General features: G+C 41.8%; 1 non-coding gene across 1 annotated transcript; it reads right to left on the reverse strand.

Annotated features, from left to right (window-relative positions):
* Positions 1-735: 735 nt before the first annotated feature.
* Positions 736-842, reverse strand: LOC145767716 (U6 spliceosomal RNA). The gene has a single exon (XR_014288868.1). It is a non-coding gene; the product is annotated as a U6 spliceosomal RNA (small nuclear RNA).
* Positions 843-11,845: the final 11,003 nt, after the last annotated feature.

Genomic DNA, 11,845 nt, shown 5'->3' on the forward strand with positions numbered 1-11,845 from the left:
TTGCAACTTTCGAGCCTATTTTTAATTTCTATTTTGCTGATTGCAAACTTTCTATTTAACACGCATGACGACAATGATTTAATTTTTTTACAGTGGCATTTTAGTCTCCGCAAGCGAAAAGCTAAGTAGGCCTAGTTGTTTTTTGTTATGGCTGTCCTCGTAGCAAAGGCGAATTCATTAAGTAGCCTAATGTTAGATGGGAGTGGGAGGTTCAACAAAACACAAAATATGTAAGTCTACATTAAATTGTAGGAATAGATAAAAAAAGGAAATGACGACAATACTGTAGGCCAGGGGTCACCAACTGGCGGCCCGCGGGCCGCATGCGGCCCGCCACGCTGTATCGCTGCGGCCCGCGGAAGGTATCAGCGTACAAGTATAACCAAAAATACTTTTCTTGAGGAGTTAAAGAGCACGAAGGCAAGAAATACTTTCTGGGAAGCATATTTTCGCTTTGCATACGATTCCACCGACCGACCAATCAGATTATAGTTCTACGTGGGGGTTGCTTAAAGTTATTCCAATGCGATGTCCAGCCACATTGACCCAGTGGTTGATTAAAACGTCTGTTTTCGATTTTCTGTGAGCACAGGGTTGCTTATTTTAAGTTTGCAAATATCATGTAAACACTAGTGTGCGTTTCACCGTTATTGTGTTTCACGAGCAGTATTCTCTTTATGCAAGTTTTTGTAGGCAAAATAGGTCGGTGTGCCAACTCAATTTATAATAAATTGGCAAAATATGGAACGCTTCACGATTTTGCGTGTCATCCTTGCGCAGGGACCATGCTAATCTTCTCTGTATCGTTCCAATTTTAGTATATGTACTGCCGAAGCAAGTACTGCAAAATGTTGTTAATCAACAAATTCTTGCCACGCTAATAAGCACCGCATGTGACAGTTGTCTATAATAAAAGAAAGAAGGTTTTATAGACTCTCACAAAAAGGATGAAAAACCAACTCATTGCTTTGTTTGAGGGAAGACTTTTCATGAATTACGATAGAACTACGATTTTTCGGTGATTTCCACAAGCGTTTGTTTCATGGTGCCTGGTGTCTTTTTCCCTGTTATTGGAGCCTATTTTTCGCTGATATGTTTGCAGGTCACTATTGTTGCCTGTATTGCGATGTGTCAAACATTTCCATGTTTGCTGAAATTGTTAATTGCAAGATATCATTTGTGCAGCGAAGTGACAACACCACTCTTGCTTGGCGATGAATATTCTGATGAAACTACTCGCCCCGCTATAAGTGCGCAAAACAAGTGGCCTCGTTTATTAAACATTGTTAAAGAAGTCAAAAGTGTTGTTAAAGGAGCTTGGCCTGGTTGATCGACTAATTGTAGCGTTGTTCGACTAATTGTGTTGCTGCGGTATTCTAAGACAAATATTAACAACATGTAACGCTGGATACTGGGTACGAAATCCGTTCCTTTCTAGCATAAGAGTCAACCTACCTAAAATTTCATTAGTGCGGCCCGCCACAGCTTTCCTTAGTGCCAAAGTGGCCCGCATGCAAAAAAGGTTGGTGACCCCTGCTGTAGGCTATAAGTTTTTTTGACGTGCAAAGTAGGGGAAGGTGGGGTAAAGTGGAATACCTAAGGGTTAATTCAGTACAGTTCATTGATTTTGCCAAAAAATTTAACTTTTTTTATTTAAGCGTTAACTCTAACATATTTCGACAATTTTTAAAGTGCACTATTGATGACTGCCAGCTTTTTTATATACATTTTTTTAATTTTAAAATTACCTCCAATAGTCCACTTTACCCCACATATGTGGGGTAAACTGGACCGTTGTAAGTTTTGAGCAAATTCTGTAATTTTTTTTCACGCAATCAAATTATTTACAACTAGCATCATTAGCGAAGAAATGATGAAACTTCACAACTGCAGTTCATAAGTCCATTACGAACTAAACTTTGAAGAAATTTTTTTAAAAACAGAGTTCACAGATAATGTTGTCATCCTCTTCATTGCAACCAGCGCAGGCTTCATGCGCCCACCGCAAACATTTGGAACACTGGATCCACCCATCATTCTCTGATGATTTTGAATACATTTCGTTGCAATAAAAACATTCATATCAGTGTTAGTTCCACTTTCATTGATAGTGTCTTGCTTCTGATGCGTCGGTGATCTGGAAGCTGGTCTGGAAAGCTGATCTGGAAGCTGCTCTGCAACCACTGGTCCACTTTACCCCAGCTCTACATCACTACTAATTTAACTGTTGGCCAAATTTAGGCTAGTCAACAACAAGAGTGAATCTACGTAATGCGTACGTGATATAGTGAGGCTCATTTTTATCATTCAAAAAAACTTCTACGTTATGTACATAAGATACAATTTAGGTTACCATGCATACTTTTCAATAGATCAGAGGGTGCAAAAAGTAATTTCCGTGCTTTTTTGTGTCTTCTAAACCATGAAACCTTGAATAATGGCGTGTGCAACTACTTTTCGTCATGCTTCACTAAACTTAATGGTATCCGCACAGTAGTGAAACTTTAATAGAAAAAAAAAGGCGGGCTTCCACTTTACCCCGTTGGTCCGCTTTACCCCACCTTCCCCTACCGTGCAAAGCACCGTCTTTGACGTGCAAGTAGCCGTCAAAGAAAAGTGAACACAACAATAACATAAACCGAACCCAAAAAAGGAAATGTAGATTACTTAAAGAGTCAGAAATGTTTTCTAAACAAAATTATACAGAAATAGAATAACGACATTTTGCAGCTGGCCTCTTACAAGCTTGCGTCAAATTATATTTTCTGGTGGTCTGCTTAGTGGTGAATACCTGATTGATTCAGGGAATCTTCATCCTCAGACTGGGAAAGCTTTATTGAGAGCTTAATCCCGGCAGTTTCGCATACTTGTAGACTTTTAGAGGCTTTGAACCACTGACGCATGTCCAGTCACCGCGATTAGCAGAGTGAAGTTTCCGATTGTTAAAGTGTTGTTGTCTATGAGTTATTCCATGTACTAGGTGCTACTGGAGAGCAGTCCTTGAATGCATTGGCTCAAGCACACATCCTGAGAGGCGGACCACGCCACTTGATCTTGCAGTTTCTTCGTTTGTACAGTCAGGAGCTTACCTGAACGGTGATTGGCTTTCTCGCCACCCCTTGTTCACTTAATCTAGATCAGTGATTCTCAAACGCGACCCATTGGGCCGCATGCAGCCTTCAGCCAATGTTCTTGCCAGTGTTCAGCAGAGTGTGATTTTTGAGATTCCGAATCCGCTGCTACTCCATGAAACCAGTTTTCATTCCAATCCAACTCCGAAAAATTTCAAGATTTTAGACTCCGAATTTGCTCCAAACCTTGAGCTAACGTGATACCAGCCAATGCCAAAAACACAAAGTAGCTCAATGATGTTAAAATCGACGTTAAGATCGGAAACAAGAAAATGTTTTCAGTGGCTCACATAAACATTACCGCTAGGTCGAAAATCATGGGGCATTTTTTTTTCTTCTACAAACAGAACTAGGCTGTACGTAACTAATTTGATTCAATTAAAATGCAAAGTTGCTGAAGTGAACTCCGAATCTACTCTACTCCAAAACTTTGGGGGAAAATGAAACGCCGAATCCACTCCATTTTCTGAAAATCGAGCAAACTCCAATTCCGATCCACTCCATGTAGAACCACTGATCTACATCTTCAAACACTAACCATCAGCCTGAACACGAGACAGGGCGGTCTTTCTCAAGCAATTAAATAACCTGATTGTAAAAAAGCCAGCCCACGAGCAGGCTTACTGTGATTGTGATTGCTCTAAATCTTTATTTTAATTGCACTTGCCGACTGTAGATGGACAACGAAACTTTTCCATGGCAATTAGGCTAAAGAAAGTTAGCTAGTCTTTTTGCCTAAAATGGGTGGTCACTGGTCAGTAAGTTTTCAACTTATTGTATCAAGTAGGCCTAAATTAAATGTATTAGGCTATGTATTTTAGGCCTATACTCCACTAATTTTACCCTGCTTCTACAAAACTCCATCGAAACATCAAATAGGCTGAAGTGGAGTTAAAACATAATGGCCTACTGTAGAACAGGAGTTAAACACGTTAATTACATTTTCATTAGGAAAAGCATGTGTTAATGATGTATTAATCCAGCATATTCGTTCTTTGGAAACTGTCATTTGTGTCGCTTTTCCTTCAATCATAACCAAATCAGAATCAGCAAGTGCAATCCATAAAACCAGGGGCGTAGTCATTAAGGCAGTTGTACCCCCTTGGTCACAGCGGTAAACCATAATCTCTTCTTGGGAAAATTTTAACATAAAGTTCCCGAATCCGTTCGTCTGTATATAATGACCGAAGAAACACACACTTGAACTTCTTTTCAAACAGTGTATTTCTGTAAAATTAGCCCACGGCTACCGAAAACGAGGGGGTGCAACGCCTTACACCACTGAAAAACTGTCACTACAGAACAGATTACTTGGATAAAAGACGGAACCTTTGTCCAGCTAGCAAGCACTAAGCCAACAGTTAAAAGTGCGGCCAACTTTCAAACAATCATTTTACGAATGACCAGAATAGATAGCAATATCTCAAATTCACGTATGCAGTACTGTGACGCAATAATGAAAGACAATTATGAAGTCATTCCAACAGGTGTTTAAAGCTGATGTAACATTTCCTGTTTAAACAGGCCCAAACAGGTTTGACACAAGTCTATGAACGATGGTGCAATTTTGGCACATTTTCTAGCAACTTCCATGACGTAATATTCAGTAGACTTGAACGGTTTTTATATGACGTTTGATTTGGTGAAAATTGTCGGGAACATAGCGGCCCCTAGTTATGACAGTCTGACATGGCATAACTAAAAAAGAATTGACGACAATTGTGAGCCAATGAATAAAAACACATGATACACAAATTGTTTGAATCACTCACGTTTAAGTTAATACGCAAATACAAAGGGCATGCAAAGAATGAACAGCAATAAGAATAAACACGACGATACATGAAATTGGTACCATAGGTACACGCTAAAATGACGCTATATACAATTGTTGCGATAATAACCGACTGTTCTGGGCTCAGACAAGTATCGGCCACCGCAGACAAAACCAGGCTCAAACCCTAACACTTAGGTGTTCTTTACGGGGGCGAGGCACGAAATATCCCTCAACACGTAGTCTACTTTTACTTTCCCCGTACTCTCATCATAGTTGCAGACGGCAACTTTGGCTCTACGAACCACAGGCTTCCCTTTCCTAATTTGTGGAACTACCTCATGCACCCTCCCAAGTTGATACTTCCCACGTTTACCAATGTCTTGGAGAGAACCTACCACTACAAGTTGACCAGGCTCCAAATTCTCGGCCATTTTTAGCCATTTTTTCCGGCCCTGAAGACCTGGCAAGTAAAAATCGATCCATTTACTCCAAAACTGCTGAGAAAGTGACAAATTGAACCGATAATCCCTTCTTAATTGGTCACGATCATGTGGTTGCCCAACAGCACAGTATGGGTCTAAGTATGGGGTCAAAAGTGAGGCAGGGGTGATGACAGTAAAATCCCTAGGGTCGTCACTCAGAGGTACCAAAGGGCGTTCGTTCACGATCCGAACGGCACTGCCTGTGTACGTAAGCAGTTCAATAAAATTGGGCTTACGAATTGAAGAGTCCAAAATGTGAAAAAATGCAATTTTAAATTGTTTCACCATTGCCTCCCAGGCGCCACCTTGCGCCGGAGCATACGGAGGTATAAATTCCCAGTTTATCTCTCTCTGTCTCAGGGCGTTGTGAAATTCAGCTGATTCTATCAACTCGGGTAACTTCTTAGATGCTGCCTGAAAGGTACTTCCATTATCGGAATAGATAGCATTAACCTGCCCACGTAAATCTGTAAACCTTGTAAAGGCAAGTAAAAAATCACTCAGCGACAATGACGTAACCAGCTCAACATGAATAGCGCGAGATGCCATACATGTGAATAAGAGTCCCCAAGCTTTTTTGTGACTCCTACCTTCAACAAAGGTCAATGGTCCAAGATAGTCTAAGCCGCAATCAAAAAAGGGTTTCCTATGTGCAGTTGTGCGAGACAAAGGTAAATCAGACATGAGCTGCCTTATAGGCCGAGCTTTCTCAATCGCACATACACCACAATCATTAAGATACCTCTTCACGGAAGCATTACCATTAGCGATCCAAAACTTCTGTCGCGTAGACAACAAAGTGTGCTGTACTCCACAGTGCGCATTTCGATTATGATGCGACAGTACAACAAGCCTAGTGAAGGGGTGTTTCGAAGGCAAAACAATCGGATGCTTTGCTTCTAGAGAAATCTCGGGAGAATTACTTAAGCGTCCTTCAATGCGGATTACACCAGCATCATCTACACAAGGTCTGTACTTTTTAAGTGAACGCAATTCTTTTAAGCGTTCCTTCTCACGTTGCGAAGCGCCAACACTACCCCGCTTTATCACTTCCTCAAGTGCATCCGGCGATCGTTTGGTCATTAAATGTAACACATCGCCATACACGCTTTTCTGAACAAACTTCACAGTTAAGTCTAAGGCTCTATTAAGATAAGAGGCGTCCAGTTTTGGCTTCATAAAGCTACGCTTTCTCGTTTTACAGCACAAAAATTCAACAAAAGCAACCAAATAAGCAATTCTCTTTTTCATAACATACAAAGAAGGTGCGGCCTCGATCAATCTGTGAAGGCCACACTGTCCAACGTCAAGCGACCCCTCTTCGTCACGAAGATATAGGCTATGGACAGGTACTGGAGTGGGGTTTTCTACAGATGGAATTTCTTCACACTGATAGAGAAGACTAGAACCATTTAACCACAACTCTCGAAACTCTTTCTTTGTAATAAGATTTGGCCTTGTGCCAACATCAGCTGGGTTCATATCGGTAGGGCAAAAACGCCAATCCTGGGCTCCAGACAACAATAAAATATGCTCAACTCGACGCGTAATAAACTTATTCAAACGTAAATCAGGGTTCTTAACCCACTGCAACACAGTCCGAGAATCACACCAAAAATACTTACTGCAGTCGGGCATCTTCAATGCCTCGTAGGCCTGCTTCACGAGTCTTGCTGTATTCAAAGCGGCAACAAGCTCTTTCCTAGCTATCGGCCAAGAAAACTGATTTTTTACAACAATGGTAGATTTACCCAGAACGAAAGACACACTCGGAACTCCGTTAACCAGTCTACGTAAGTAAACAACAGAAGAGAAAGCTTGATTCGAAGCATCACTAAACCCATGCAATTGATATGAGACAATATCATCCGGACTGCACACACCAGAGTTTGCAAAATACCATCTCGGTAACGAAAAATCTTTAAGCAGGTCCAAAGAGCGAAGCCACGACTCCCACTCTTTAACAAAGCTATCAGGGACCTCGGTGTCCCAATCAAACTTGTCTATCGCCAATTGCTGAAGTATAAGGCGTGCTTGTAGAAAAAATGGCGCTCCAAAGCCTAGCGGATCAAAATTTTGTCCAAGCTGACTGAGCATACTTCGGCGCGTGTGTTTAGCTAAGGGCTTTAAGGAACATGCGATACGCATCTCGTCAGACTCGGTTTGCCACACACAACCCAATGTCTTCGCTGATGGCAAAGTCATATTTTCAGTCTGAAAGTCAATGTCACGAATCAAAGGTGAAAGCATCTCATTATCCAAATTTGACAAGACAATCATAGCCTCCTTGTTAGCACTCCACTTAACAAGTTTAAACCCACGGCTATCAAACAAAGCAATTGATTCATGAGTGATTTGCTGAGCTTCCTCTAAGCTATCAGCCGAAAATATAAAATCATCCATGTACATATTATTTGCAATATTGCAGAGAGTCAATTCACCAGCACTGCTGGGATTCTGCTCGATCATTTTCTTTATAGCCAAGCAAGCGATATACGGGCTACTCTTTATTCCCCAAGGGTGTACACAAAAACGAAATGGTACCATCCTACCATTTTCAAGGTCATCATCTTCAAACCACAATATACGAAACAAATCCCTTTGCGACTCAGGTAACATTATTTGAAAGAAGCATTTAGTCACATCAGCCATGAGACCAAATCTACCAAGCCGAAATCTAGCCAAGACATCTACCAGAGGGTTTAACAAGTCAGGACCCGAAAACATTACATCATTAACACAAGTTCCTCGAAATTCAGACTTGCCATCGTAAACAATGCGCTTTTTTAATTGTGACGTTACAAAGTATGGCAAATACCATTCAAATCCCTTGACATTTCCTGCTTCACCAGCACGCTCAATATAGCCATTAGATTTAAGATCTTTCATGGTGTCAGTAAGGAAATCACGAAGTTCAGGTTGTTTTAAAGCTTTCTTTCTTAAAGCAGCAGCTCTATCTGACGCCAACACAAAATTGTTAGGTAGATCAATATCTTCCTTCAACGGAACAGGTATCTCAAATCGACCATCTTTCAACTCAATATTCGGTTCGACAAGTTCTCTAGCCAAAATATCATTGCGAGACAATTCACAGGTTTCATTTTGCAAAGTCAAATCCTGAATGACTTTATTCAGGTCTGTTATTTCCATATCACGAGACTCAATTTTACGCTGAAAGCCAGAGATGACATCCGACTCTGAAGACGTCTGCACTCTGCACACTTTAGCAACGCTTTCAACTAAGGGTGACTTACCACCACAAGCCAACCAACCGAGAGGAGTGAGTAAAGCATGCGGTTCACTGCGATTTTCACCAACACGTTCTTCTTTTGCCCACATCAAATAAGCGTTGTCATTGCCAATCAGTACATCTACAGTACTACAATCATTCAAATGAAACATATTCACGTCATGAAAATGACGGAAACTACTTAAATCCTGCTTATGTGGTAAAGTCTTAACATCGTCAGCCCAAGCTGGGTTAACCACCGAAGTGATATCACAAAACAGTTCATTCGTCTCTAACGACTGAATGTTGAGTTTAACAAGTTCAGCACAAGTAGGTTTCTGACCAGCCAGAGTATCCATTTTAAACGACGCTTTATCATACGGTTTAAGACCAAGTTCGCACACCAAATCACTCGAAACAAACGTCAACTGCGAACCAGGATCATGCTGACAATACACCAACTTCGATTTGCCAGTCATTGGATTCAAAACACGAGCAGCAGTAACGCGGTTAAAGGCTGCTTTAACATTTCCAATCTTAACATTACGCACAGGAACTCTGGCACCAGCCTCATCTTTACCGACCGAATCCAGAGAATCACGTGACGTCACATAAAAATCATGCAGAAGAAAATAGTGTTTCCTATCGTTGGTAGGTCCACACTTACGACAGTTATTTGCATGATTACAGTCTCTAACCATATGCTGGCGCAAACAATTCAAGCATTTGCCAGCTTTCACAATGACATCTCTCCGATCTTTAGGTGTCAAGCGCAAAAATTCTTTACAATTAGACAAAAAATGATATTCAACTTGACCACGTGACGAACAACAAATACATGCCGGCAGGTCTTTTCGTCTAGCCTCACCACCGCGCGGTGCGCCAACAACAGTCGAGTACTGCGAACTTCCTGACATGACATTATCATGGGGTTTTACAGACGTCTGCCTAACCGGACATGAAGGCAATTTTCCTTTGCCAAACTTTTTAAAATGCTGCGACTCACCAGAATCGCCCATTAGCATAATGCTAAAATCAGTCGACTTGCGCGTTTCCTCCCGTACTACAAAATCAAACAAACTCTGAAAAGTAGGTTCCTCAGTGCTACCATACTGATCACCTAAAAAGTCAAGATAACGCTGCTTAGCGTCAAACGGGAGTCGCTTAGCCAAATCCAAAACAAAACGTCCTTCTAATTTATCACGCTGACCATAAGCTTTCGCGTAAAGCAAACACTGCGACAATTCATCTTTAAACTCTTTCAAATCACTGGAAGAGATAGAAGTCAATTTGCTACCATAGCGATACTTTCTAATTTCTGGTTCTGCAAAAAGACCTCCACGAACCCCAAAACGCTGGGACAAGCGAGCTAACGACATTTCTATCCTGTCTTCCTCTGACAAGCCAGGGGTGTCAGAAACCAAATTAGCAATCGTTTGTGCAGCTGTTCTAACACAAGCTGCTTGCAACAAAGTCAAACGAGTTCCCTTAAAGGGCGAAGCTGCCATCAAGGCCATAACACGATTTTTAAAGAAGACAAATGGCATATTATTACCATCGTAACCAATCAAGGCCGCCTTATCGAAAAACGTCCTACTATTTTGGTATTCAAAAAAGCAATCCTGCTGTTGAGAACTCGATTTAGCGGGAGAAGACAAGCTATATCCCTTAAGGGGCTGAGTGGGCTCAGTCACATGCACAGCCCGATCACGATCCTCAAACACGTTAAAATCAGGAGACACGATACGCCTCTCACAACCACCCAAATTACGTGTAGCTGGGCGATCAAAAACTAGCGGCGCAGAAAACTGTGAAGGGGGCAAAGCATTACTGCTAATGGCGGCCCCGTGACCTGTACGCTCTGGGTGAGGAGTTCGGTTGTAATTTGCAGACCTTGGCTCTACAGCCTTTGGAAGACCCTTAGCCGCGGCCCTGAGACCTCCTGAAACAGCTGGAAAACATGTGGATTGTACAGGTCCACTTACAGATTGAACAGGCGTCTGGAAAAGGTTAGGTAAATTAAACTGCGATTGATGTTCACTTCTGGAATGCCTAGAAGAGCCCTTTCTAGAGCTATGCCGGGAGCCCAACTCAGAACGATATTCAGCTAAAACTACCTCTTTACGTTGTTCGGCCCTCAACTGAGCGTCTTTGAGTGCGTACTCAGCAGCTCTAGCTTCGGCTCTCGCGGCGGCCTCAGCAGCTCTCGCGGCAGCCTCTGCTCGTTCGGCCTCAGCTCTCGCGGCAGCCTCTGCTCGTGTGGCCTCAGCTCTCGCGGCAGCCTCAGCTCGTATGGCCTCAGCTCGTATGGCCTCAGCTCTTGCGATGGCCTCAGCAGCTCTAGCTTCGGCCTCAGCTTGGATCTGGAGCTCCTCTCGTCTTAACTGTAGGTTAATTTGTGCAACTATCCGTGACGAGCTCTCAGACATCCTAGTGCTTACATTTGAGGCGCTATCCTCAGGATGTATGTCAGCATCCAACCTATCTGAGAACTCACTTTCTTTTTGTTCGAAGTTATTTTTTAACGAGTTAAATTCGGGATCTACCCTATCACGAAGTTCTGCTAAGATTGCAGAGTTAAAAATTTTACTCAAGAGAGCATGGACATGCCGTAATTCCTCTTCTAAAGTAGATAACTTAGATCTAAAAATTAACAGTTCCTGCTTATCACTCAAAGAACCTAGGGCTACAGAAAGTTTCCCAATTTGAGTCAAAATATCCCGTCTAAGATGCCGGGCCTCTCGAACTGACTTAGCCTCATCGTTAATGGGTCCCTCCCCAGAATGGCCTGCCCGACTGCAAAGAACATCATCAGGCTTAAACTCAGTCGAGTCGACGGCGGTCGAGTCCCTGTCACCACCGAGTGTAGACATATTAAATGTTAGGGCTAAATTTAACAATTAAAAAATTAAGTTACACAAACACACAAAATTACAGTAGTTATAAAAAACTTAACTGCAAAGACCGTAAAAATACAAAAAAGAATTTAAATGCACGATACCGTAGCTGTACGAGTATGAAGTCCTAAAGTCCACAAAACTTGCTTGGATTCTTCCACTTGAATCTTCAAGCACAGATGGATTGCCTTTAATCTTCTTTCTTGCCAATGAATGTCAAAGTTATTTTTCTTCTGTACCAAACTGAGAAGAAATGTCTTTACTTTTTAGCTTAAAGTTCTTCAGTTGCCTACCGAGAAGAAATGTCTTTAATTTTTAGCTTCTTTAGA

The sequence above is a fragment of the Aplidium turbinatum genome, chromosome 3 (assembly GCF_918807975.1).
Source record: "Aplidium turbinatum chromosome 3, kaAplTurb1.1, whole genome shotgun sequence".
Lineage (NCBI taxonomy): Eukaryota > Metazoa > Chordata > Ascidiacea > Aplousobranchia > Polyclinidae > Aplidium > Aplidium turbinatum.